This window comes from Herpailurus yagouaroundi, unplaced genomic scaffold (assembly GCF_014898765.1).
Source record: "Herpailurus yagouaroundi ecotype Mexico unplaced genomic scaffold, PumYag 221, whole genome shotgun sequence".
Classification (NCBI taxonomy): Eukaryota; Metazoa; Chordata; class Mammalia; order Carnivora; family Felidae; genus Herpailurus; species Herpailurus yagouaroundi.
The window spans coordinates 5220899-5246841 of record NW_024412452.1 but is presented as its reverse complement, the minus strand read 5'-3'; the positions used below and the strand labels follow the sequence as shown (position 1 = coordinate 5246841).

The 25943-nt window shown below is 36.6% G+C and overlaps 1 protein-coding gene and 1 non-coding gene across 6 annotated transcripts in view; one reads left to right on the top strand and one right to left on the bottom strand.

Annotated features, from left to right (window-relative positions):
• CTNNA2 (catenin alpha 2) overlaps positions 1 to 25943 on the top strand; it is a 1118632-nt gene that overhangs the window by 103542 nt on the left and 989147 nt on the right. The window lies entirely within an intron of this gene.
• LOC121019322 (U6 spliceosomal RNA) lies at positions 24996 to 25098 on the bottom strand. Its single transcript, XR_005785535.1, has one exon. It is a non-coding gene; the product is annotated as a U6 spliceosomal RNA (small nuclear RNA).

Sequence of the window (25943 nt, the reverse complement as noted above, 5' to 3'; positions counted from 1 at the left end):
GAAAGTAGATAGAAATGTGGATATTTATTTAGATGAGAAAAAAGTCACAACAAAAAGACTAATAGCACAGATGTCACAAAACTCAGAAAACTAAAAAATATTTAGTTATTAACTACTTCATTTATCACTAAATGCATACATTTTTTGGCTATGAATATTTGATCACCTCCTCATATGCAAAAGTGTATTGTTATTTTCTATAGAAACAAATAGAATGATAATTCAGTGTGTCCTCTAGTAGGGTTGATTGTGGAGTGTGTGTGTGTGTGTGTGTGTGTGTGTAATTATTACCGAAAAGTAATTTTTTTTTCAACATTTATTTATTTTTGGGACAGAGAGAGACAGAGCATGAACGGGGGAGGGGCAGAGAGAGAGGGAGACACAGAATCGGAAACAGGCTCCAGGCTCTGAGCCATCAGCCCAGAGCCCGACGCGGGGCTCGAACTCACGGACCGCGAGATCATGACCTGGCTGAAGTCGGACGCTCAACCGACTGCGCCACCCAGGCGCCCCTACCGAAAAGTAATTTTTAGCGTTACAACTCATAATTGATAATGTCATGTAAATTTATGAGTTTGTTTTCAATTTTGGGCAAACCTTTATCAAATTATGTTCATGTAGAGCTGTTAGATTTCAGGGAATTGCAAGGTTTCCTGAGCAGTAACCTATCCTAAATACTCAGAATGTATGACATGCATTAGCCAGTTTGTGGTTGAAGAGAAAGCCTATTTAGTGTTTTTGTTAGATTTGTTGATATCAGTATCTTATGTAAAATTTTCAAGAAATTTAATATTTTTCCAGCATGTTCCTATAATCCATTCCTCTTCTTTATTTGGATAATCAGATAATCAAAGTACCTATTAATTACTTTTATTTGAATTGGTTTTCTCTTGATAAATTCAGCTTGGTATAATCTGACAAAAGTTTGATATACTTTATTTCTGAATGTCAGAATAATTTCTTTGGACTTGATTTCTTTGCTTATGTTCATTATATTTATCTAATACCCTTTATATTTTCTCCTTAGTTTTCTCTCAGTTTTTCAAAAAAATGCATTTATTTATTTTTTTAAACTTTATTTATTTATTTTGAGAGAGAAGAGACAGTGCATGTGGGGGAGAGGCAGAGAGAGAGAGGGAGATAGAGAATCCCAAGCAGGCTCTGTGCCGCCAGTGCAGAGCCCGATGTGGGGCTCAAATTCATAAAACTGTGAGACCATGACCTGAACCGAAACCAAGAGTCAGATGCTTAACCAACAGAGCCACCCAGGTACCCCTCAAAAATGCATTTAAGATGACTAAAAAAGTTAACCCTTTCACACAACGAGTTAAGAGTCTGTATGGCTCTATGGCTCTCTTGCTTTACTGAAATACTCTAAAATTTCATTTATGATGGAATACTTGAGCTTTATTAAATATTTCCTTTCCATCAAAAAGTAATAAAAATATAGTGTGTTTTTAATTATACATGTGTTATAGAATATATTCCTGATAAGAGAGAACTGCTTTGAGGAGGTAGAAATGAAAATTGATCCTCTTTGTAGAGTTTGACACATCTAAAGTTTTGAGGAATTTCCGCCAGACTAAATTCTGGCTTTATACATTTTAAACTTTGTTCCTTCTGTGCTACACATATACACGTATGCCCTCTGGGCCCTATACATATGCTTCTATAAGGCACGTCCATACTCTAGGCATGCACCTCCCAGGTACAATGTCATTTGGGTTTACCAAGTGGGTGGGGGCAGAATTCATTTCTACACCATGAAAGGGATGGGAAGGGTGATGTCTAAAAATAACTTAGCGATACATATAGTTGACTCTGAACTATGTAAATTTATACTGTGACACCCAAACTAAACCTATCCCTAACTCAGCTTCCCTTAGCCATGTACCAAAAACACCCTGGCCTTGCCATGCCCCAGCTATGAAGGGAGGAAATGTGACAGAGGGGAGGAGGAGCTGAGTGGCAAGAAACATCCTGACTGTGGCTGAATCCATGCTGTAACAGCACAGTCGAGAAGTTGAAGCAGGGACATTTGTGTCTCACAAAGTCAAAAATATACACTATCTGGCTCTTTATAGAAGAAGTTGGGTGACCCTGCTCTAAACTCTGTACTCTTTAAAAAATAGTAAAATTGCATGGTATTATGGACCACAAATAAATATATCTTTGATATATTGCTAAGGTTAACAAAAGCAAGTAGATGAAAAGTATGCATAATAGAAATATTTTGGGGTACCCTCTTCATTTGAAAATCATTATGCATTTGTAATTCTATAAGACTGGAAGGATAATATAATAGGATAGTAACAGTGGTTATTGGTGGGTATGAAATTTAAAGAATAGCAGTCACTTTCCATTTAGTCTTTTTCTTTTTTAAACTTATTTATTTATTTTGAGAGAGAAAGAGAAAAAGAGTGTTGGGGAAGGGCAGAGAGAGAGGCAGAGAGAGAATCCCAAGAGGCTCCATGCTCAGCATGGAGCCCGACTTGGGGCTTGATCTCACGACTGTGAGATCATGACCTGAGCCAAAATCAAGACTCAGAGGCTCAGCTGACTGAGTCACCCAGGCACCCCAAATCTTTAGTTTTTGAATGCAATGCTTATTGTGTTCAATGTTTAGTTTTTGTCACAGTAAACATGCATTACATTGGAAGTTTAAAAATAAATTAGAATTGATTAAAAGATAAAAACAATATAAAGAGGATAAATCTTACCATTGTAAAACAACAAAACACTGTTGACCTCCTCCTCTGCTGTCTGTCTACCTATCATCTGCTTATTCATTTATTCATATCTGCTAGCACTTTGTAGTTTTGTGCATCCCCAACCTTCCCCTCAGCTCACTTTTCTTTTTACCTAATAGATATGGCAGTGAGAGTCTCTACATTTCCAAAATGACCTTTTGTTTGCCCTCACTAACTCTTGATTGAAAATTTAACCATTTAATCAAATTCTAGATATATGCTTATTTCTTATCCAATTTAAAATTATTATTCTGTCCTCTTGTGGGATCTGCCATTTCCTTCTGCTTTCTTCTCCAATAGCATCTAATATTTTCCTTTTTTTCCCCCTTGATATTCTGAAGTTACCACATCCTCTGTCTAAGAATGAAAATATTTCTGTTTTGTATTATAGTAAATCGATAAAATTTGCACCCATTATCCCTTTAGGAAGTGCTTCATCAATATTTCTTTCTTGCTTTCTTAGTTTTTTGAATTCCTGTTAGGCTTATATTGAAGCCACTTAATTTATTGTCTTTTAACCTCTCATTTTGCATAGATTGATCTTTCTAATTGCTATTTCCTAGATTATTTTCCATCATGTTCTATTAGCTTGGTGTTTCTCCTGTTTACTTCCTTAATGGTTACATTTTTCTACTTTCAGATTTCTGTGTGGTTATGTTTAATATACAGTTGTATCTGATTTGTATTTACTATTTTGTTACATGTCATTCTTTTGCTTTATGATTATTTTTCCTTTTTTTAAAAAATTTCTGTGGACTTTAAAACTACTGAATAAGTTTGAATACATTTACAAATGTTGGAGAACTTGGTCAGTCGTGCTAAAGCCAAGAAGCGTTATTATTTATGAATGAGAAGTCTGGAAGAAAGAAGGACAGGTTTGGTTAGGGGCTCCATGAGTCCATCAGGGGTCCAGCTTCTTGTTTCCTTCTCTCATCACTTCAGACTGTTGGTTCCTCTTATGAGTCAAACAGTGCCTGCCTCAATTCCTCTCCTGTTCTCATGTGAGAGTTTGTTTCAAAGCAGTGAGTAAGGAGGATGGTGTCAAAGAGGATTTTTTCTCTCTAATCAGAAAGGAAAATCCCTCCAATTAGGCCCCAGTAAATATCCACTCATATCCCTTTGATCAGAGGTGGTGCACACACACACACACACACACACACACACACACACACACACCCTTAGAATAATGACTCACAAATAGGAGTTAGGTAGGTAGGAGTTAAGCCTGAAGGGATGTACCAGGGCTGGGGACCTAATGCCTGGTGTCCCTTGGGCAACAACTAACTGTGCCTGCCATGGGCTTGTTTGACCACCTTTTTTGGAAGCTTCTGTTTTCTTTGAATTTCCTCAGAGTTGAATTTTTCAGTGTATGTTAAGTATTTTGTGTATCATTTTGTCATATTTCCTTTCCTTTTCCTTGTGAGTGTTCTTTTCTATGATAGTTGTGGTGTTGTCTCTGTCTGGCCCAATATTCAGAACCAGTTCTTGGTTTGATGGTTTCTGGTTACTTCTGAGGTATTAGAATTTAATTCCAATGCCAGTGGGTGGTTTAGTTTGCAAATGATTTTTTTAAAAAAGCCTCAGATAAGCCTCTACACCTTGAAGATAGTGTGTACTGTTATGTGTTTAGGGTATGATCTGTAGCTCGTGTTCCCTGAGTGAGTCCCTTATCTGCCATTCTTGTTTTTCTTCCCCAAGTCCCTAGGGCATCTATGTATATTCCCTCCTTATTTCTGGAATCCAAAATTACCCTTCAGCAAATTAAGCTACAAAGTAATTTGGAGCAAGTGTACATAGAAGGCCCCATCCCTGTGCTACATGCTGTGAAAGTTCCTAAGTGTCTCAGTCATGGCGCAGCTTCTGGAGGCTCATCTTGGAGTTGGAGAGAGGGGTGTGCACACACATGTGTGCATGTGAGTATCAAATTAAGAGTGGTGACCACTGTACTCTACCAGCTTTGAAGAGAATGAGCATATTGTCTCTTTACCTGGTAATGAAAATTAAACAAGAAGAAGGGTCCTGCAGGCCAGATTCTATACAGAAAGTGATAATTGGGTATTAGCTCCAGCAGTCCCGGGTTGTGCCCACAATAACAATGCTAGCATGACTTCCGATCACGCTGCTTTAATAATTCCTGAAGAACAGATTGTTTAACCTTGGCTCCCGTGGGACCTGCTGACATTATTTATTGCCATTTTCTAATTTTATTACTTTTCTGTTTTCCAAATGATGATTTTTGCTTTATACCTTGAGTTGTTTTGACACAAGATTTGAATCTTGAGATTTTAAAATGCCTTATTTGAAGTTCCTTAATACTGTGGGTGAATGGTTATCATTAAGATAGTGTTCAAATATAGCATCATATTTCAATACGTGTGTCATGACAAATATTCTGCTTCTGTGGCTTCTTCCCTTATATTAACTGGCTCAGACATATTCTGCATCTCATAACCTCACTGACTTAAAGACAGATGCATCTCGTGTGAAAGCCAGAAAATGTGCACAGCAATACAGCACTTAAAGCCAGACTTTAACATTTTCTCCATTTCAGATAGGAGGTCTACTGATAAAGAGAGTGACATGAGATTCCTTTTTTTTTTTTTTTTTTTTTACTGACTCACTTGATTTTCAGATTCTTGAAGCTTTTTTTTTTTTTGCAATTGAGAGTATAACAATCTACAATAAGCGCGTGAGTAAGATGCTATACTGTGTGATTTTTTTCCCTAGTAAGCAAAAGCTATTTTCAGTGTGATGGGTTCTAAGTTGGCTTTGTTGTGGTTTATGAGGCTATAGCCACAGCAGCAGAATATTTGTAGCCAGGTTTTGCAGAAAATCTATTTATGTCACTATGTGGCTTAATATTGTTCCATAATTTTCATCACCCTGTGATAGTATCCAAACTCCTGATCACAACCTATGAAACTCATTTGTTCTCACCCCTTCCAGCTCTCCAACTTCCCCTCCCTTTACTTTACCTCGTGGGCCCCATTTGTGAACTCCTTCCAGTCCTTAAGCACAGTTTAATTGCTGCTGCTTCTGTACATTTGGAGTGCTCTATCTTTTCTGGAACATCCTTGTCCTGCTTACTTTTCACCTGGAAAATTCCTGCGTGACTGTCAAGATAGTGAAAATGTCACCTTATATGTGAAATCTTCCGCACTCCACCCTCTTCACTCATGCACTTATGTGCCTGTCACCTCCAATAGAATGTAGCCTCCTTAGGCAAAAGGACATAAGCCTTATTCATATCAATGCCCATTGTCTGCCCTAACATGGTATGTCACCAGACAGACATGCTCAATAAATATCAAATGGGACAGAAATAGGCTGATTGCCAAGGACTCTGAGCTAAGACTATTTCTGTAGCAAAGAACCAGACTGAGAGAGGCCCTGTTTACCTTTCAAGAAGGGTCCAGTGGCAAAATCAATTTGAAGCAATCTGAAGGTTAGCATCTATAGTTTGGCTGTCCGTGGGCAGCCATGCACATGGTAATGGAAGAAAGCATTCACACAGGGGCAAGTTAAGAGAATCAGGTTGGGAGGCAGACTTGGACAGTACCAAAATCTAGCTTATAAAAAGTTGAGTGTTAAAAATCAACCTTCATGCCCATGATGTTGTCCAGCAAGCAGGTCAGCTGATCTGAGTGGATGACAAATAACTAGTCTTACGGTCTTTGCAGGAAGACATCTGGAAAATGCCCTCCCCATAATTTCCTTTTCTTAAAATTATGGGTGTAGTATCAGTCCCTATAGCAACAACACTCAATGACTGCCTTGTGTTTTCTACATTTGTGGGTAAAAGTGAAGTTTCCCTGTGGAATGGTAAATGTATTTAAGAAAAGAATAGGCTCCTCCCATTTTCATAAAGAATTGTATGCATTGATATCCAATCCTGTTTGAAGAGCATGATGTCAGAAATTTTTAAAAGGAAGAGAATGCCAAGGGAAGGGGAAGGAGTTGGAGTTTAGGGAGAATGAAAGAGAGGTCTGTTGGGAGTTGCCCAGCAACAGACAGAATTGCCTCAGTTCAGCCAAGGTAGTGGCTATGTCTTTGTCCCTGTCCCAGGCCCTCCTTGAAGGCTGTGACTACAGCGACCCCATGAGGCCGTCCAAGGTACGGTGCTGTTGGCAAGGCCTGCCTATCAAGAACATGTTGCCTTCTTGTCACATTGCAAATCATGGAAGGAGCATGGAATCTTTGATTCATTAATTTTTTTTTCTTGTGATTAGACTGGACTTTTGGCTTTAGTGAGGAAGATCACAGATGAGTAAGTCAGTGGAAAACACATTTATGTAATGCAGGTATAGGTGGTAACAAATAGAAATACTTACAGATAAATGTCTATAAGTAGGTTAGTATACACACATAGCTTTCTGCTGGGAGGGCTTAGAAGCAGTGAGCACACCTCGCACCCTGAACTTGGTTTCAAATACTACTCTTCAATGAAAGTAAAGGGCTCCTTGGAAAAGTGGATGATTCTAGGTTTGAGCCAGAAATATACAACATGAGTCTAGAGCACCTTGTAGTGTCAGGAAGTAAGGAAATAAAAACGCAATGGGGATATGTGTGGAAGGGGTATAGAAGCCAATTGAAAGATCTCTCTGTGGCCAAACCTAGGACAATTTGTGCTATAAAATAAAATATACTAGGGGCACGTGGGTGGTTCAGTTGGATAAGCGTCCGACTTTGGCTCAGGTCACGATCTCGCAGTTCGTGAGTTAGAGCCTCACGCCAGGCCCTGTGGTGACAGCTCAGAGCCTGGATCCTGCCTCAGATATATGTCTCCCTCTCTGTGTGCCCCTTCCCTGCTCGTGTTCTCTCTCTCTCTTTCTCTCTTTCTCTCTCTCTCTCTCTATCTCTCTCAAAAATAAATAAACAGTAAAAAGTATATACCGGATTCCAACATGAAGTATTAGATAAATTACCCACAAGTCCACACTGATATAAGTACATAATTGAATAAATAGAATAGACAAATTTTTCATGAGAAGAATTTCCAATAATTTATGTAGTATAACTATTCCATAGTGAATTCCCTCTAAACACAGTGCTGTGGGAGGGGGAAGTAACTTTACAGTATAAACAACACAAAGCAAAACAAAACAAAGCAAAACAAAACAAAACAAAACAAAACAAAAACCTTGCAAAACACTACTTCAGCCAGGTTTCACATCAATTGTGAAGTCATGTTGGTAGCTTCGTTATGAGAATGGCACTTATGTCCATGATCTTCTACTTAAGATATTATAACTCCAGTCTAGTCATGAGAAAATATCAGGCAAATCTTAAATGAGGGTCATTTTACAAAATACTCAAGCAGTAGTCCTCAAAACTCTCTGAGTCATCAACAGTAAGGAATGTCTGAGAAGCTGCCACAGCCCAGAGGAGCCTAAGGAGCTGGATGGGATCCTGGAACTGAAAGAAGACCTTAGGTAAAACAGGGAATGAATAAACTATGTACTTTAGTTGCAGCAAACAAATAAACAAAAAGTGTTCCTTAAGTATGGCAAAGTCTTTTGTAGTCTTCTTAAATCTTTACCAATATGCAAAATGAATTTGGAGAGTGAATCTACCTTAGTATTAAGAAATAGCAACACAGTGGCTAGAATTTCCTACCTTCTTCAATTTCCTGTTTCACTTGTGAAATTTCCCTATGATTTTTTTTCTCTCTCTATTTTTCTGAAACTTTAAATTTTTCAAGCTGGATAAATACATTCTGTAGAGAAAAAAAAAATAACAGTTCTTAAAATTAGGAGAAAGAACTTATTTCATGATCGTTTAAACTGTGATGAAAATATGGATGTTTGATCAGTGACATTTTTAATATTCCTCCTAGAAAAAGAAAAAAAATTGTCCAAATAACAGTGATAAGAAAACATTATTTTTCATTTGGTTTATCAGAGAAAGCTAAATGCTTAATAAACATTCCACCATACCTCATTTCGGTATATTCCAATGCAGACAATGTTCAACACAAGAATTTCTATTTGGATGACTATTTGTTGAGGAGACTTAGAGACCTAGTTACTTTCTATCTCTTGGCTCAGCCATCTCCTAGAGCCTTGGCATCTTTCTTTTCTGGCATTCCAGAGAGAGGGGAAGTGGGCGTTGGCACAGGTCCATGATGGAGAGTTTTGGTAGCCACGTCTGTAAAGGATACTTCACTCCTGCTCATATATAATGAAAAGATGGCTCCTTGAATGATCGAAAGAAACTAATTTTTAATGAGGCATTATTCTTTCTCAGAATAGCATCCCTTTTTATCTGCCCACTAATTCTGTAACTCACTAACAGTTGACTAGGAGCTAGGACTAGCAGTAATTTAATAAATATTGTCTCAAAGCCATCTTAATAGGTTTTTATTGTTTTGAAATAAATAAGCCTTTTGGGGGTAACTGTAGGAGATAGATTTTTGTGAATCATAGACTATAATCATTTTGTTGTTACAAGAAAAAAGCTTTTGGTTGTTCTAGGCTAATAATGGTATGTTAGCTGTTGTATACAAAGAGGCTATCCTGAACCCTGTGTGTGTACTTGACATTTTTCTGATGGTGAGACATTTGTGCTCATCTATTTCCTATGCAGTTGTGATTGTTGCATTTCCTGGGAGGCTTGCCAGCATTATCCATACAGACTCAAGCATATACAACCACAAAGACAAGTAGCCCTTGAAGAGTTTTAACCAGTGACTTAGGAAAGAAAACAGTGAGACAGACTAATGAGCCTTATATGTGCTTCCAGGTTCTTTGTAAGAGTCTCTCCTATGCCAACTCATCTATTTCTTCCATTCCAAGTAAATACTGATGATAATATCATTCTGAAATACCATCAGCCTGAAATTTGCATGAATCTGAACATAAACAATCTTATAATCATTACAGATTTAACAAGTTCTTTTATATGTGATTTTTATATTCAATATGGAGTTAGAGAAAATTATTAAGCTTACTAGAAGACAGGTCTTTAATCTTAAGTAACTAATTTCCACTATTATAAGCAAGTATGCAAAAAAATAATTAGATGCATGTGTATGGTCTACAAATAAATATTTTGTTTATTTTGTTTATTTTGTAATATTTTGTAAAATATTTGTTTATTTTGTAATATTTTGTTTATTTTGTTTTGAAATTTTTATAAATTGACAATAGAAGACAAACAAAATCCACTTAAAAATATATGAAAGGGCTGGAAGATTAATCTCACCATGATTTTACATTATTTCAAATTTTGCAGTAAATGTTATTAGAGCTTTTACAGACCAATCCATGGTCTCAGGCACAGTGTTAATTGTATGTTCATAATTTGACTTTCATCAGTTGTGAAAGAATTCTTGAGCCATATGGAGAAGATCTCCCTCCTCTACTTCTCTCTCTCTTTCTCTCCCTTTCTCTCTCCTTCCTTACTTGCCCCCTTCCTGTTTCCCTTACTTTCCTTCTACAACTTTTCTGGGGAACTCCCAAAATATGTTTTAATTTTTTTTTCCATAGCAAATGTGAGGGAAGCTCTAGTCAAGTCTGGTTTAAAAAAGGAAAAGATTATTCCCTGATTTCTGGGGGAGGATAGACAGTTTTAAACAGTAACAAGAAAGAGATTGGGAATTCAGATGGATATGAAAATAGCTATATTCATTAAGTAGAGCTATGCAAACAGCTGTAAATTTGGATAATAAGCAGGGAAAGATATTTGAATTTCATTAGGCTTTTTTTTCTTCTACAGTTAGCAAATATCTCACCTTCTAAAATTACTTCAATTGTGATTCACCACAATAAGCATGTAATTAAAGTTGAAGAATATTTACCAGGTGAGGAAGGTTGATGAAAGGAGCCAGGAGAAGGGTTTGGAAAATGCAAAAAGAATAGCAACTCAGGAAACACACTGCATTCTGGAAGATATTTTAGGAAAGATAATGTGTGGGAGGATTTCAATCAAGTGGATGTTGCTGGTTCAAGACTAGCATATAGAAGCTAAGTCATCAGGGTATTTTTTGGTGGTGTGCATTAATTAGTTAATTAATCCAATCAATAGTAATTGAAATATCTATTGTGCTTTGATTTCTGCACCAGATCCCCTGGGAGAATAATTGCTGGGAACAGTTTCTGTACTCACAGAGTGTATATTCTAAGAAGGAGGTAGAAATAAAACATAATTAACTGTAGTTATGGTGAGAAGTGTGGAGTACTATGGAGCATTAATGTGTGGCTATGTGTGTAGTGGGGGAAGGGATCTGACCCAAGCTGGACATGGGGTTGGCTACATAGCCCTTGTTCTTGCTTCAGGAGGCAAGTATGCATGCAATTACAGTGGAACATAATTAGTGTTCTTACAGCAAAATGTTCTAGCTGTACTGATAGTATACAAGGAGTTTCAAGTTCATTCTAGATGAATGAACTGATGTGTCAGGGAAGGTACACAAAAGGAAGAGTAGAAACCAAGTCTGGAAGGGTTAGCAAGTCTGCAAATTGACATTTTTAGAGACAATCCACAGTTCTTTTGAGTAGAATATCAAAAGGTAGGAAATAACTTTAAATAAATTAATAATTACTACAGTTTAACCTTGGTAGACTGGTATTATAAAATGAGATACACAGAAGTGGAGAAGCTGATCAACAAAGGGCCCTTTGATCATATAATAGAGGCTCAATTAACATTTGTTTAATGAATGAGTAATGAATTGTAATATTATCCTTGCTATTATGGCAAAATGGAAGATTATGCCTCTTAAATAGAGCTCTTGTAAATGAGATACCTACACTTCTTTAAAAAAATGTATGTGTTTTTTTAATTGAGGAAATAGATTAATATTAGTGGGCTGAGAAATCAGTATACTGAGGCCTGATGAATGATTCAAAACTATAATAAACTAGAAAAGAGCATCTGGGAAAGTAGGCACTGTGGAAGTAAGTACTTCAATTATATAGATACATGTTTGCTCCTAAAAACAGAGCCTCAAACTCTATGAGGCAAAAACCAGTAGAACTACCAGGAGAAATAGGTGAATCCACTATCATAGTTGCAGACATCAATACCTCTCTCTGTCAGGAAGAGGAATGGCAGATATGGCAGTCAGAAAATAAGTAAGGGCATACTTGAACTCAACAACACCATCAATTAACTGTATATAATTGATATCTATAGACTGCTTCATCCAACAATAGCTAAATACACATTCTTTTTAGGCTCACATAAAATATTCAGCAAGATAAACCACATTCTGGATCACTAAAGATACATTAAGAAATTTTAGAGAATAAAAATTATGCAATGTCTGTTCTTAGACCACAATGGAATTAAACAACAAAAACAAAAAATCAATAACAGAAAGATAACTGGAAAATCCCCAAATATGTGGAGATTAAATAGCACATTTTTAAATGCCATGTGGGTCAAAGAAGAAATCTCAAGGGAAAAATTAAAGTATTTTGATCTAAATGAAAATGAAAATAAAATACCAAAATTTGTGGGATATAGTGAAAGCAGAGCTTAGAGAGAAATTTATATCATTGGATTTATATATTAGAAAAGAAGAAAGATATAAAATCAATCATTTAGGTTTCCACCTTAGGAAACTAGAAAAAGAAGAGCAAATCCAAGTAAATCAAAAGTAAATAATAAAAGACATAGTAAGAATTCGAGCAGAAATCACTGAAATTGAAAACAGGAAATTAAACAAAATCAATGAAACCAAAAGGTGCTTCTTTGAAAGATCAATGAAAACTGATAAGCCTCTGGCTAGGCTAACTAAGAAAAACAAAGAGAAGACAAAAATTACTACTATCAGAAATTAAAAAGGAAGACATTGCTACAAATCTTACAGAAATTAAAAGGATAGTAAAGGAATACTATGAACAACTCTATGCCCACAGATTTGATAACCTGGATTAAATAGACCAATTTCTTGAAAGACACAATCTGCCAAAATTCACACAAGAAGAAATAGATGATCTAAATAGCCTTATATCTATTAAAGAAATTGAATCATTAATTAATAACCTTCTTGAATCAATAGTTAATAACCTTCTAAAATGGAAAGCACAGGTCCATATGGATTAACTGGTGAATACTACCAAACATTTAAGGAAGAAATGATACCAATTCTCTACACTCTCTTTCAGAGAATAGAAGCAGAGGAAATACTTCCTAACTAATTCTGAAGCCACATTACCCTAATACCAAAGCCAGAGAAAGACATTACAAGAAAACTACAGATCATTATCTCTTATGAACATAAAGATGCAAAAATTCTTAAAAAACTAGGAATAGAGGAGAACAAAATATTAGGCAAAATAAACTGATCAAGAATAGCTATAAAAAATCTATAGTTGACACCATACTTATTAGTGAGAATATTGAAGCTTTTCCATTAAGATCAGGTACAAGGCAAGGTGTGCCCTGTTACCACTCCTTTTCAACATCATATGAGAAGACCTTGCTAATACAAAAGTCAAGAAAAGGAAATAAAATATATACAGATTAGAAAGGAAGATATAAAATTATCTTTGTGCACAGATAACATGGTCATCGATGTGGAAAATCTAAAAGAATTGACAAAACCCTCCTGGACTAAAAAAAAATTATAGCAAAGTTGCAGGATATAATGTTAATATACAGAATTCATTGACTTTCCTACATACTATCAGTAACGAATGGAATCTGAAATTAATAACACAGTATCATTTACATTTGCATCAAAAAAGAGAAATACCTAAATATAAATCTAACAAAAAAGGCGTAAGATCTATATGAAGAAACTATAAAACTCTAATGAACAAAATCAAGTAACTAAATAAATGGAGAGAATATTGTACTTTCATGGGTAAGAGGACTCAAAATTGTCAAAAGATTGGTACTTTCTAACTTTATCTACAGATTCATTGCAGTCCCAATCAAATCCCAGCAAATTGTTTTATGAATATCAACTAACTGATCCTAAAGTTTGTAAAGAGAGTCAAAAGACTTGTAATACTCATCACGATATTGAAGGTGCAGAATAAAGTTGGAAGACTTAAGTCACCCAACTTCAAAACTTATTATAAAGCTACAGTAATTAAAAGAATGTTGGTATTAGTAAAGGTATAGAGAGATAGATCAATGGAACAGAATAGGAAGACCAGAAATAGACTTCCATAAATATAGTCAATGATCTTTTGCAAATAAGTGAAAGCAATTCAATGAAGCAAAGATAGTCACTTCATCAAATGGTGCTAGAACTGGACATCCACATGCAAGAATTTATATACGTATATATATGAGTTTAGACAAAAACTTTATACCCTCATAAAAACTCAATATGAATTATAGATCTAAAACACAAAACTATAAAACTCCTGAAAGATAACATAGAAGTAAACCTAAATGACCTTGGGTATGGTGATGTCTTTTAAGTTATGACATCAAAGCCACAATCCATGAAAGAAAGAAATAATCTGGGCTGCATTGAATTTTAAAACTTATCTGCAAAAGACAGTATTAAGAGAATTAGAAAACAAGTCATAGACTGGGAGAAAATATTTACAGAACACAAATCTGATAAAAGTGTGTTATCCAAAAGATACAAAGAACCCTTAAAATTCAATCATAAGAAAACAAGAAACTCCAATAAAAAATAGGCCAAAGATCTTAATAGACACTCATCAAAAAAAAACCTGTGCAGATAGTGGATTTACAAAAAGATGTTACACATCATATGTCATCAGGGAAATCGAGTTGAGACAACAATGACATACTGGTACACAAGTATTAAAATGGCCCAAACCTGGAAGACTGAAAACACCAGATGCTGGTGAGGATGTGGAACAGTGGGAGCTCTTATTCATTGCTGGTGGAACTGCAAAATGGTATAGTCATTTTGAAAGACAGTCCCGCAGTATTTTTACAAATCTAAACCTACTCTCACCATATGATTTGGCTACTGCATTCCTTAGTGTTTACTCAAAGGAGTTGAAAACATCTACACAAAAACCTGCATAATGATGTTGATGGCAGCTTTATTCATAATTGTAAAAACTTGGAAAGAACCAAGGTGTCCTTCAGTAAATGAATGGATAAACAAACTGATATATCCGGCAATAGAAAATTATTCAGCTGAAGTGAAATGACCTATCAAGCCATGAAAAAAACATGGAGGAACCTTAAATGCATATGTCTAAGTGCAAGAAACCCATCTGAAAAGACTATGTATTGTATGACTCCAACTATATGACATTATATAAAAGGCAAAACTGTGGAATCCATAAAAATACCAGTGATTTCTGGGGGTGAGGTGGGATGGGGGAGGGAAAGAGTTGAATAGGTGGAGCACAGAGAATTTTTGGAGCAGTGAAAATACTCTGAATGATATTATAATGAAGGTTGCATGTCTTTATACATTTGTCCAAACTCAGAATGTACAATACCAGAATAAACCCTAAGGTAAACTATGTACTTTGGGTTACTATGATATGTCAATGTAGCTTCATTCTTGGTAAAAAAAAAAAAAAAAAAAAAAAAGTACCATTCTGGTGAGTGACGTTGATAATGGGAGTGTCTATGTATAGGTGGGGATGAGGGTATATGGGAAATTTCGGTACCTCCCTCTCAATTTTGTTGTACACCTAAAAGTGCTCTAAAAAATAAAGGCTTAATAAAAAAAATTAAAATATACCTAAATTAAAGAAATATTACACATTTACTTGAAACCTTAAGGTTACCGATATTCACCCAATATTATTATACAATTAATGAAAATGAATATGGTCTTCTGTTTATCTTTTTCTCTTTTAATAAAGTATCTGTGAGATATAAATGGTCCTGGCATAAGGATTGTGTCTTGTTTTCTGTACAGTGGGAAATTCTGTCATATTCCAAGAAATGGAAATGTTTTCATTTGCATCATTTTCTAATTTATAAGCATATATAAATGTAGAATAAATAGAGATGAGTTTTTCAAGTTCATAAATACATGTATATGCTAAATTATGGATTTAACTGATACATTAATTTAAAAGTCTCCTGAATGTCAGGCACTGTGCTTTGTACTGGGAGTATGAAGATGAAGGAGACTCTGCCTATTTGAGGGAGGGACATATAAATACACAATTAAAGAGTAAGTTATTGTGCCATGCACTCCCAACTCTACCTAGAGTGGTGTGTCAAAAAACACAGAAGACAGAAACCAACACGCTTTTGTTGAGACATGAAAGGGCAGTGGGTGTTTGCTGGGCAAGAGAGAGGCACACAGGGGCGTCTGGGTGGCTCAGTCCGTTAAACGTCCGACTTTGAGTCAGGTCATGATCTCACGGTTCATGGGTTCGAGCCCCAATTCAGGGTCTGTGCCGGCAGCTCGGAGCCTGGAGCCTGCTTTGGATTCTGTGTCTCCCTCTCTCTCTCTGCCCTTCCCCTGCTTGCGCTGTCTCCCTATCTCTCTCCCTCAAAAATAAGTAAACATTAAAAAAAAGAGAGTCTCACAGAGGGCACAGTTCTGTGTAACCCTATATGTTTAGGTGGACACATGTGTCCTGGGAATATCGAGTTGGTTGTGTGTATGTGTGTATATTTGGAGTCCTGCAGACTTAGGAAAGGCATGGGAAATGACTGTGAATCTGAAAAGTACAATGAGGATGAGGTATGAGGATCAGTGTGGACAGCTAAGCAAGGCTAGATGCTGAATAACTTTGCATGGTAGGAGGTGATGGCAAACTGCTGAAGGACAGGAAGACAACAATGGATTGTAGTTTTGAACATTGCTCTGGGGTGAATGGTGGGTTAAATGGAGAGGTGTAAGATGGGGGCAGGGAGATAGAGATGATTACAGTAAGGACATTTTCCAGAATACTTATACAAACATTATATAAATAACAATCTTACATGTTCAATAATTTATGCATAGATCATGAACATGATTCTGAGTTTAGATGTAGATTTATAGTTTAGATGTAGATTTTCCAAGATCTCCCATCCCCGGCTCTTACCTTATGTGTAAATTTCTTTTCAGAACTGCTTCAGTGCTAAACCTTTTGGGGGCTGCAGCTTTTGGCCTTATCGTATGAGATCACCACTTGAAGGAAAGAGTTACAAACTTGCTTCTAAAGATATAGATGGTTTTGCCATCAAATAAAGAATGTGTTATTTAAAAAAAAAAAACAGATTTCTTCCAACTCTAGAAAGGCTGTGGTTCTTAATTATTTCAGCAGTGACTTTCCATTTGCCTTAAGTCACAAAAACAAGTTAGCATGTGAATCCAAGGAGTGAAGGAGCTCCACAGTTGTTCAAAATATGCCAGGAGGGTTTGACACACACAGTACTAAGGCTACACATCCATGTTCTCAGAGCTACTTTAAGGGAAGTTTGTAGGATGATTATCATTATGTGAATACCCAGTACACTATTGCCTGCCACCTCCTCCTAGAAACACATTTCCCGTGGGTGTATGACAAATCTGGTTGAACAGATAAAGTGCGGTTTTGCTATTTCAGGCCTGGTTACATCCTAACTGCAATTACATCACAGGTTGAATTCTGTCTTCATAAACGTATGGTCACCCCCCCCCCCCCCCCCCACTTTGTTGTATCATGGCACTTCTCTATTAAATCTTATTTTTCCATTGTTGGTATAAAAATGGAATCCCACTGTAGCATATTTTGACAGTTAATGTTTGTGCTTCAAGTGGATTTAGAAATTTTTCACATGAGTAACTCCCGGTCCAAATATATTCAATTGATGCTTTATTTTTGGAGTATATTGTTAGTTTATTTAGTGTTTAACTACACATTATCAGAGTGTTAACATTTCTTGTTCAAGGTTTTTGACACTCGATGTCTTTAAAACATGCTGTTCAATACAGACATCATACTTAATGAGGGGAAACATACTGTTCCTTGAATAGCCTTGACACTGTGCCAAATCATAAAGATATCATATCTAATGATGAATTCTTTGCTCAATAGATTGTATATTTCCATAGAATAGACTTATTAAAAATAGAATATTCATGATTTTAAGTCATTCTTGAGAAGTCCTTGAGCAACTTAGTTGATATTTTGACCTAGGTTTTCCTATTTCAAAAATACGTTAAAAATTTTTAATCTAAAGTTGATGATGTTGCTTAAAGTTGATGAAGTTGTCAATTGTGGAACAAATGAATTTTTTTCTTTATAAAATTTTTATTGAAAATCTAAGTAGTTATGCTTTTAAAGAATTAATAACATTTCACTTAAGAGTGGTCCAAGACTGAATTATTTTTGTTCCATAGAAGCAGTTCAGATTATGCCTGCTGATTTCTCATTTTAACCATGGATATTACTTAATTTTTGTTAACCTATTTTCTTTCCCTGATGGAATTTTTCTTCCGTGCTTTTTAGATGACCTCTGACTTACTATCTTCCACTGTCACCAACTTCTTTGTTAATTTTATTTTCTTCAGCTTCACAATACAGTTCTTATCTTTTTAGATTTTTTTTAAAGTTTATGTATTTATTTTGAGAGAGAGAGAGTGTGTGAGTGGGGAGAGGGGCAAAGGGAGAGGGAAAGAAATAATCCCAAGCAGGCTCTGCTGACAGTGCAGAGCCTGACGTGGGGCTGGATCCCACAACCATGTGATCATATCCTGAACTGAAATCAAGAGTTGGACACTTAACTGATGGAGCCACCCAGGCACCTCTAGATTTTTCTCCAGAGTTTTTACTCTCTTATCTAAGAGACAGCAGCTTTGTCCTCTTTTCCCCTCTCCATGGCTCTTCAGGCATATTTTTCAGAAACCTAACAACTCTAACTTTAGAGTAGTCATATGCATGGTGAAGGAGATCATAAAAATTGACATAAGCTGATCTCTGTACTGCTGGAAACTCCACATTTGTTTCCCTTTGCACAGAGGACAAAATCTACATTTTTGCCCTTGTGCTATGAGCCCTCCTGAGACCTGTCTCTTCCCAGTTCTCACCTTCCATCCTACCCTTTTCTCTTCTTCTGTATTCCAGCTACACTGGCCTTTATGCAGTCTTCCAAATTATGAGAATATAATGAAACTTGTGAGAATCGTGTTTTATAAATTTTATCATTAAGGTAAATTATTGGAAATTGATTTGATTGAAATTGAAAATATGTAAGAATCAAAAATTTTAATTCAAAAAATACAGTACCAGCTTACCCTCAAAACAACTGTTTATGTAGAAGAGCAAAGAGTATTTGTTCCCCAAAATGTACAGATGCTCTTTCATATGTTTTGATCTTGGGCACGAAACAGGTTGTTTAAAACAGTGCACATGCTGGACCCCATTTTAAAGAAAAAACTTTCAATACACATAGTAAATATAAAACACAGAAACAAGCAGTCTGTCATGAAACATACACCGAAGTGTTAAGAGTGGAATTTGAGATAATTTTTCCTTCTATCTGTATTTTGTAATTCTTTCCCAATTACGATAAATCATTTTGTGTAATTCAAAGTCTAGTTTAAAAGTGGTGTTATTACCCAACTTTTGCCTTGTTTCGGTATTACAGCCTCGATTGTAGTGGTGACATAGGAAACGCTGGTTCCAGGTATACATGGTAAACAGTGCTATGTGGGTAGGCCTTCAACTTCTTTCTAGAACCAAGTAGTTTTTTGTGTGTGTGGTGAGAGTAGAGAACTGAGTTTGTCATTAAGCTGAGAATTATGTACATTTTGCTCTACACATGAATATATAACAGAGTGTGAATGATCTAGTATATTTGCATGACAATTTCTTTAAAAAGTTTTTTAAGTTTATTTATTTATTTTTGAGAGAGACAAAGACAGATAGTGTGCATGGGGGAGGGGCAGAGAGAGGGGGGCAGAGAATCCCAAGCCGGCTCTGTGCTGTCTACGTGGAGCCCAATGTGGGGCTCAAACTCACGAACCATGAGATCATGAGCTGAGCTGAAACCAAGAGCTGGACGCTTAACCGACTGACCCAGTGCCCCTGGATATATTATTTCACTGAAAACTGGTCAAAACCCTTCATTGTGCAGGCTTGCAGGCCTGTTTTTCTGGTTGTGTTCTTTTCATCTAGGTTGTAGGATCCTGTTTCATCCCATAGCAGATTTTGTTTTGGGTTTTTTTTCTGCTGCATTTTATCAGGGCCTTGAGTTTCTCTGGTGTATTTCTCAGTATTCCCTATAAGCATATTCATTTTGGAGGTTTGCCTTTCTTACCATATGCTGTGCTCATAATGCTATTTGATGTATGTGTTATCTCCTAATTTTGCTTTTATCTTTCTGTTCAACCAAATAGTTTTGTTTATCTGGGTGTGTGGTCCTGTGTGTATTCTGTCTGCCATCTCCATACTGGTAGGAACAGTGTCCTATACACCCATGAGAGGAATATTTTACACTTTGTGTGTGTGGATAGTTGTTCATGTTTGAGGTCCAAGTCAAAATGATGTTCCAAGTGTCCAATGTCTCAGAACCACTGCATGTCTCCCAGGCAGAGATACCTTAGCAATATTTGCTATCTAATCAGGGGGATGTTACATAGCAAATAAGTTTCATATATACAATGCAACCATTTTAATTTTTTTAAGTTTATTTATTTTTGAGAGAGAACACAAGCAGGGGAGGTGGAGAGAGAGAGAGAGAGAGAGAGAGAGAGAGAGAGAGAGAGAGAGAGGCACAGATTCCAAAGCAGGATCCAGGTTCCGAGCTGTTAGCGCAAAGCCCAAAGTGGGGCTCAAAACCACAAACCACAAGATCATGACCTGAGCCAAAGTTGGACGCTTAACTGACTGAGTCACGCAAGTGCCCCACAATGCAACCATTTTAGATAGTAGAGAAGTTGGCGGCATTCTTTATTCAATATTTAGGAGAGCTTTAGGAGGTTTTGTTTTATAAATATGCAAGAAATCATCTCAAAGAACGTGAAAAGATTTAGTAAACTGGGATAATATTTGCAACATATGAAGTTTAGTGCACCTTATTGCCTTCATCACACTGCCTTATATACTTTGTAAAGCAGGAAGAAAACCCAAGTGGCTCAAATATGAAAGACTGAAGTGCCACTTGGCTGTTTCCTAAAGATCTAAGCCACTTCAGCCTTCTGGTGTGAATGAAGTAGTACTTTAGCTGGTTTTCCAACTAGTTGTTAGTTCAATTTCTTGACTGAAATGACAATTTTAGGTGAATTATGATATATAGGACCTGTGATATATGCCACTGAGGATAGATTTGTTTTATGTCTCTGGAATTGTTTTTTATGGATGCAATTTACATATTTTAACCCCCCTATAATTTTCATGTTTCAGCTGACTATATAGTTAAGATTATATATTTCTTGATTGTGAAACAATTACAGTGGCTTCAGATGCGTATGTTTTTCCCTCAAGTTTAGATCTCTATGCTATAGTGAGGCTAATTTAGTTCCTTTCAATAAAATATTTTAAGGTCCTTTTATTAAAGCAGGAATTAGAGTAATTATCATTATTTATAAAATACTGCTTAATATAAAAGCAACTCCAAGGAAATTATAATCACTCTGTAAAATTGAAAGTAGAAAGCACTTAAAAATTCATGAGTATAAAATAAAATATGCGTCAATAAAAATTGTGTGCAGAGCCAACTTGTATTTTAACGTTTATTTATTTTTGGGACAGAGAGAGACAGAGCATGAACGGGCGAGGGGCAGAGAGAGAGGGAGACACAGAATCAGAAACAGGCTCCAGGCTCTGAGCCATCAGCCCAGAGCCCGACGCGGGGCTCGAACTCACGGACCGCGAGATCGTGACCTGGTTGAAGTCGGACGCTTAACCGACTGCGCCACCCAGGCGCCCCCAACTTGTATTTTAGAATAGAACTTGGAAGGCTGTGCTTTCATGGAAACAATTTTCCAAACTGGAAAATTCTAATTTAAAAGAATAGCCCCCAAATCATGGTAAATATATTTCCTGTAATGAATCAATAAATGTCTAGTGAGGATCAATGGTGTGCTCAGTACTATGCTTTTAGTTTGCTATTCGCCTATGGAGGTGAGTCCTTCCAACTTGAGGTGGTAGGTGCATTGTAAAGTACAATTCATGGGGCCCAAGATGTGGCACACAGTTAAGGCTTATCATAGTGACGATGGGTAGTGTTTCTCAACAGGATCCCTATTGGCATTTTGGGTGCGGTTATCCTTTGTCATGTAGTATTTTAACATTAAGCCTGACCTGTACAACTTCACAATGATCAGAACATCCAAAATGGCGCCTGGAAAGCATTTCTGGGTGATACAGCCCCCAGTTGAGATCTGCTGGCACAGAACAGGGGCTGACAGACTTTTTCTGTGAAGAGGCAGATACTAAATATTTTCAGTTTTGTGGGCTATACTCTCTCTGTTACAACAACTCAACTCTGCTGTTGTAGCAGGAAAGCAACCACAGACAATACAAGAAAAGTGTGGCTGTGTTCCAGTAAAACTTCACTTAAAAAGTAGCTGGTGGGCAGATTTAGCTTGCAGGTTATAATTTGCCAATCCCTTCGTATGTATCACAAGCCCACCGATTTCAACACAAGGAATGCTATTTGAGAACACTCAGTAGTATTTTATCAGTTGGAAGGATTTGGGCTGCAAATATAAAATCATATCTACTATTTCTAAAGACAGGATGGTTTCACTCTTGGTTAATTAAATGTATTATTGTCATAAAAGACCAAAGTACCCTCCTTTTTTCTACTCTGTTATCCTCAGCTGTTGCCATGGTCTCCCCTCATTGTCACAAATGGATGCCGGAATGTTACGTGTAGTTACAGTAGCGCACAAGGAAGAATAACATATCTGCCTACTCTCTAGGAAAACCTTTCCCAGAAGTCCCCAGCTCACTTGCTGTCAGATCTCATTTGGGGACAAACCCAAACTTGAACTAAAAAATGGCAAAGTGGAAATTCCAGTGATGTGGAATTCCACATAATTGCCATGGAATACTTAGAAGTCTCTTCCTTGGGCTGGAAAAAGATTCCGGCCCTAACACAAACCTGTGGATACACAATATTTGAATGAATTGAGTTTGTGTTTAAGAGAAAGAGCAGTAAGTTTTGAGGATTAGTGGAGGAAGATGTATGTGAGATGCCATATTTTCCATATTAATTATCTTATATTTTAAATAGAATTCTGTCTTGAGTGTTACTTGAGGCCTTTTGTTTCCCTCTGTTTTCCATTTAGTCAAAGGAGCATTTTATGTATGCCTGTCTTTGGTCAGATTAGAGGGAGGAGTTTGGATCAAGGTTCACTGGTGGCAGATAATTTCTCTCTAGTATTGAAGAGCCAAGGCATGTAGAGCCATGCCTTCCTGTTGTGAGATCAGCAATACCACCAGTGTGCAAAAGACAGTATTTCAATTTATTTAACAGAGCTTACTTGGTAGTCCTTAAGGACCTCCTTACTTAAATAAGCCCCCCAATTATCATATATATTTAGTATATTATGTGGTTTGTATTATAAGAACTGAAAATAATTTGTTGAAACACATGCTCATGGAAATGTTATAATTATTTATTTTAGTGCTAAAGGGAATACAGAAGACCATCTGGTTCTTTCAGGCTCGTAAAGGTGCTGCCTTACAATTTCAGATGAAGCAGGTGATTTGCCAAGAGAATCATTTGGGTGGCTGGAAAGTAAAGATATAACTAGAAACTGTTTTTCTCACTTCGTGTGCTGTGTTCCCTGCATTACATCATGGCATTCCTGCAGCAAAGTGCCAGCTTAAAAGACCTTATGCTTGTCAGTAAAAATGGCTCTAATTCAAGTTCTGATTTTTTTTTTTTCTTGGAGCTCTTCCTGAATTTTGAGCTCTTTAACTTGTCAGTACAGGGGTTGAACAAATACCTTTAGATGCACTTATATTTACTTTAGTGACTTTTGAAGAATGACACTGAAATTTTTCTTATAGGTAAATTTATTCAAGAGACCTTGTTTAGTATCTGCTGGGAAGCACTTGCCTTTTTTATGCCAATTGTTTACTTATGTGTATATTAAAAAAAATAAATTCACAGTCCTTGCCTCAAGGATCTCAACATTCTACTATTAAAGAGACAAATGAATGAATAATTAAAATAGAATGTGATTCCTAGCACAGTAGAGGGAAGCAAATGTGCTCTGAGAGCAAATGTGGTCTGAGTGGGTCAACAAATGAAGCCCGAGCTGAGTTTCAAAGGATAACTGAGAGTAAATCAACTTAAAACAGGGAAGAAGGTTTTTGGAGATGGAGTAACATGGGCAAAAGATTAGAGGTGTCAGAAAATATGGAATGTTTGGAGAATCGCTAGCAGTCACTAAATCTAGAGTTCACAAAGACTGAAAATGTAAGGTGGATGAATGCTGAGTAATAAGTCTATACTGGAGGACAGTAAATATAATTGGAACTTTATCCTTAGGCGAAGGGAGTCATCAGAGGCTTTTCAACACAGACATGATGTAATTTATATTTTGGAAAAACCACTAAGGCTTCAGAATAGAGGAGGGAGTAGAGGAGGCTAAGATTGAGGCCAACATGACAGTCAAGAGGTTGTTTCAATAACCCTAAAGAAGAAATGATGACAACCTTGGTGAGAGCACTGATGATTTGATGTAGGAGGTAAGAGAAAGGAAAGGAATAAAGAATGACTTCTCCATTTCTGACAAGGGAGATTGATAGTGGTTCTGTTCATTGACATATGACTATAGAAGCATAAAATTACCAATTTTGGGGTAAAGAGGATGAGTTCATGTTGGAGTGTTTGGAAACCTAGTAAATGATGGCATATAGGAGGCTAGAACTCAGGCAGAAATCCTGAGCTAGAGAAATAGATTTGGGAGTTTTCAGCATCATATAAGCCACTGACATGATTGAAGCCCACCTAGACACTATGCATAGAAGAGGGAGAGACTAAGGACAAGATGCCAAGAGAGTGGAGGAAGAGCAGGGGAGAGTAGTGTCCTTTAAGCCAAGAGAATAATAGTATTACTGTCAAATACTGCTTAGAGGTCAAATAAGGAAAGAACTGAGAAAGGGTCACTGAATTTTTGAGGTGATATGTTTATTTTTATGATAAGAAATATAATTTTATGATAAGAAATATCATTAGATACATTGAAATATTTATGTATATACATATACATACACATGCATATGTAGTGAAATATATATATATATATATATGTATGTATAAATTAAGAATTGCCCTAAATCCTATCACCCAGCATAACTACCGCTAAAATTTTGATGTGTATCTTTCTACTTTTTCTGTATGCAAATATATTCTCCAAAATCAGATATGTCTATATATAACAAAATGAGTTCCTACTATAAAAATATGAAGCACTGCATGAATTTGCTTATTATTCTTGCCCAGAGACCATGATAATCTTCTCCACGTCTTTCCAATTTTAGTATATAAGCTGGAGAAGCACATGGTGTCCATTGAATTAAGCAACTAGAAGATCATTTGTAACTGTGCAAGGCTAATTTCAGTGGAATGGTGAGGGCAGTAGCCAGATTGTTGTGGGATGGGGAATAGGTGGGTAGTGAGAAAGTAGAAAAAGGATCATAGACCATCCTTTCCAGAAGTCAGTATGTAAGGGGACAGGAAGCATAAAATGGCAACAGAGGAGTATGATGGAGGTTTTTATTTGTTTGTTTTCTGGTTTGAAAGGGGTTTGATTTAGTTTTTTACTTGGACAAGACTTTCCACTGACTTGAAGGAACCAGAAGAGGGGGATAAATTAAGGATATTAAGAAGAGGTTGTGATTGCAGGGGTGAAGCCTTAGGAGGCAGGAAAAGATGAGTTGTGGGAAAGAGGAAACAAACCCCATCTTACAATAAGGCAATTGGGAAGGAGGTGAGAGTGGAAAAAGATGTTGAATAGCTTGCAGATGGTTGCCTGAGGTGATTCTGGTCACCTCAGAATGCAATGGCTGATACTCATCTGTATTCAGTTATTTGATGAAGACTTTTGGAATATGCATGAAACAAAGAAGTGCCATATGGGATCAGATCCACAGTGACCTGTTCACTTATGTCCTGAGAGTGGTACCAAGAGATGCGTGTTAGAAATCTCTAGTTTTCTCTGACAAATTAAAAGAGCAGGAACGTTCCCAAAATGCTTTAGTTACTTTACATGATCCATTTGGGATTTATTATCCATATATTTCTGTGAAGCTACTTGAAGCCATCTATTTTCTTAACTTGCCTGCCCCCTGAGACTTACTACCTGCAAAGTAAAGTATTTAACCTAGGGAAGTTGAATTGCATGTT